Genomic DNA, 3,768 nt, shown 5'->3' on the forward strand with positions numbered 1-3,768 from the left:
TATACAACTATGAGACCAGAAGAACTAGATGGTGCCCAGCTACCACTGTCATCCCCTTGGAAGGGATGTAGGAGATCCTGGATAGAGAGGGAGAACAATGTGGAACAAAATTCAAAATCATTTGGAGGAAAAAGAAAAAAAATAGTTGGTTCTTACCAGGTTTGCTGGTCCAATAGAGCCTGGTGGAACCACTGACACTATGGGCCCTAGCTGCCCTTCAGGTCTGGAATTGAACCCACACCTGTGGTTTCCAGCCAAACAAAGTATAGGCATGTGAGTTAAATATACGCCCTGGAGAGAACAATCATGGGAGAAGGAAGGGCTGCTTATGCACAAGGAGACAGCTCAGACGGCCAGAGAGTATGGAGTGATGGACCCTGGAGAGGGGTAACTATGAGGAGGAAGTGGGAGGGGAGTTGTTGCATTGTGGTAAACTGTGGTCAATGACATGAGACAAAGTATATGTGAACTGCTGTATGGAAAGTGAATTTGCTCTGTAAATCTTCACCCAAATAAAATAAATAAATAAATAAATTTTTTTAAAAAAAGAGGTCCTTTGCAGATGACTTGCCCCGTGCCATATGCTATCTAATGTACTGACTGCTGCTTCCATTGACGTCAATTGTAGAACCAAGCAATGTAAAGTCTGACAACTTCAATCTTTTCTCCACTTTCGTGATGCTGCTTATAGATCCAGTTGTGTTTCTCTTGAGTGGTGAATTTAATCCCTTGACATTCAGTATTATTATCAAGTGTGAATTGGTTGCTGTCATATTGTTATGCTTTTTTTCATGATGTTTCTGGTTTCTTTGTTCCATATAATTTTCTGTGCTGAGCTCATTATGTTTAAGAATAGTGTTATCATTTCTTTTGTTGCTATTGTTTTAGTATTTGCTAAATATTTATATTTGTCCTCTTTTTACTGTGATGTTTATCATTTTTCTTTGTGGTTACCCAAATATATATATATATTTTTTTCCCCCGAGTTCAGAACAGTCCATTCTATATTGCAACTCTCTTGACTTCCTCACCATGTAGCAGTTCTATAACTACACAGTATTTCCCCTCTTTTCAGTTTGAAGTTGTTCTCATTTGCCAATTGATGTTTATGGCTCACTGTTTACAATCTTATAAGCTTATTTTGCTTTGCATATTTCCATAGCTGTGTCAGGAGCTCTGATAACACAGTGTCTAAGCCATTTGACTGCTAATGAGAAAGCTGGTATTTCAAACCCACCACCCACTCCTCAGAAGGAAGACCGGGTGATCTACTTCCATAGTGATACCACCTCAGAAACCCAAGGAGTAACTTTGAGTTGGATCCTCCTTGACGGCAGTGAGTTACAGCTGTGTTGGTTTCTGGGTTATATCATCTTCTGTATTAATGGTTAGCTGTTGTTTGCTATTTTTGATTCTCTGTTCAAAAGACTCCCTCTAGGATCTCTTTTAAGTTTGGTCTGATTTTAACAAATTTTCTTAATTTCTGCTTATCTGGAAATCTCCTAATTTCACCATAATATTGGAGGGACAATATTGCTGAGTGTATGATTCTTGGATGCAATTTTTTCTCTTTCAGTGTTTTATATATACCATCCCATTTCCTTCATGGTATCTGCTGAGAAATCAGAAATGATTGTTATTTTATGTCCTTTGTAGGTACCTTTTCATATTCCCCAAGCTGTTTTTAGTATTCTTTCATTGTCTTTGGTTTTGGTGAGTTGGATGATAATATAACTTGGTGATTTTGTTTTGGGGTCTATCCTGTTTGGGCTTCATTGGAATTCCTGAATGCATTTATTCTCAGCTTTCATCATATCAGGGACATTCTCTTCCAAGAAATTTTGGACAATTTTTTTAGCGGTTTTCTTTTTCTCTTTCTGTTCTGCAATTCCAGTTACACATAGGCTATTCCTTTTGATGGTATCTCATGTGAACTTGTGGCTTTCTTTTTTTCCTTTTCTTTTTCCTGATTGATCCCTTTCCAAAAAAGTACACAGGTATTTGTCTTCAGTCTCATTAATTCTATCTTCCATTATTCTATTCTAGTCCTTTGCCCTTTCAATGTGTTATATATTAATGAAAATTTAGTATTGATTTTCTGGACTTCTATTTGTAGATTTTGTATCATTTATAATTTTTCATTTATTTGCTCATTTTGTTCTTGTATTTCCTTCTGAAATTTCTCTACAGTTTTGTCTGTCTTTTCCTTAATTTTTGTCAGTGTTTTCCTTGATCTATCTCTCAATCCTTCGAAGGTATCTATAATTATTTATTTATTCTTTTTTTAATCAGGGTTTTATGCTTCTTTTTCTTCAAGGATGTGTTCTGCACCTGTATCTTGCTCCCTTTTTTCTACCATCTTATTTTGCTTCTTTGTGTGGACTGTAATGGTCTGTTTTATCTGAGACATTGTGGCATTGTTGTATTTAGATCCTGGCTAACTGTTCATGGAGAGCAGCTACAGGTGAGTCAAGCTCCTCTTGGTGTTTGTTTATCATTGGCCAGTTTTTGGAAATGGAAGTGGTGGCACTCACTCAGTAAGTGGAGCTACAGGAAGTGCAGGTGTGGTTGCCTAGTATGCACACAGTTGATGTCTCCCACTCCGTTAAATATAAACAATAATTGAAAAAAAAATCAAAAAGTAAAAGCAAGTAGACAAAAAACACACTGCATAAACACACAGGAACATTCACACACACACAAAAAAAGGAATAACAGCAACAAAAACATAAATATCTGGGGAGGACTAAAGAATAACACAGAATCTACAAAACACTGCATAATGTGGATGAACTTCAGGACATTATGCTGAGTGAAATTAGTTGATCACAGTAGGACAAGTATTGTATTACTCCGTTATTGTAAAAAGTCAAAGAAAGGTCTCTATATGGAAGGAAGTTTTACCAGGTGTGGGACGGTAGGGTAGGAACACAGTTAGATAGCTAGAGACAAGTATTTATTTGGGTGAAGAGAAGGGCAATATACTAAATGTGAGTGATTAACCTTGCTGCATTGAGGAAGAGGAAGACATAGAGAGTATATGTGAGGTACAGACCACAATGATGAACTTTTTTGGAAATATAGTACTGTGTTGTCAATGAAGGCAAACATGGATATATGGTTGAATAGATGAGTGAACAGGCTGAACTATTATATCTATATGTTTATTCAGTAGGGAATGTGCCCAAGGCCTTGTATAGGTTTGGTATACAAAGTTTCTACAGGTGTGTTGGTATGTTCTTTAAGAACTCCCAGGTATATAGTAGAGCTAAGAAGGGAAAAGGTTGTGGTCACTTCTTGGCCATAGCTGAGTGAGCAGTTGGACCTGTGGGCTTGGGACCATAGTAGTAGGGGATATCAAGCTCAATTTGCAAAGCATACTACACAAAACATTGTTCCACCTCCTACCTTGGCATGTAGCAAATGGGATCTTAAAAGCTTGCAAGTGGCCATGTACATGCAATGGGGCATCTCTCCTTGTCCAGAGCAAAGATGAATGAAGTAAACCAAAGACTCATGGAAACAATTAGTCCAAGCAACTGGGTACACCATGTGATCTTCAGCCTACATGACTATGAGACCAGGAGAACCAGATGGTGCCTAGCTACCACTGTCAACTACTCAGAAGGGGATCTATATAGGAGATCCTGGATAGACATCCTGGATAACAATGTGGAACAAAACTCAAAATAATTAAAAAAAAAAAAAAAAAAAAAAGGGACCAGGTTTGCTGGTCTGATAGAGCCTAGTGGGATCCCTGATATGATG

This window comes from Orycteropus afer, unplaced genomic scaffold (assembly GCF_000298275.1).
Source record: "Orycteropus afer afer isolate SDZICR_OR568_19922 unplaced genomic scaffold, OryAfe1.0 scaffold00328, whole genome shotgun sequence".
In the NCBI taxonomy this organism is placed as follows: Eukaryota; Metazoa; Chordata; class Mammalia; order Tubulidentata; family Orycteropodidae; genus Orycteropus; species Orycteropus afer.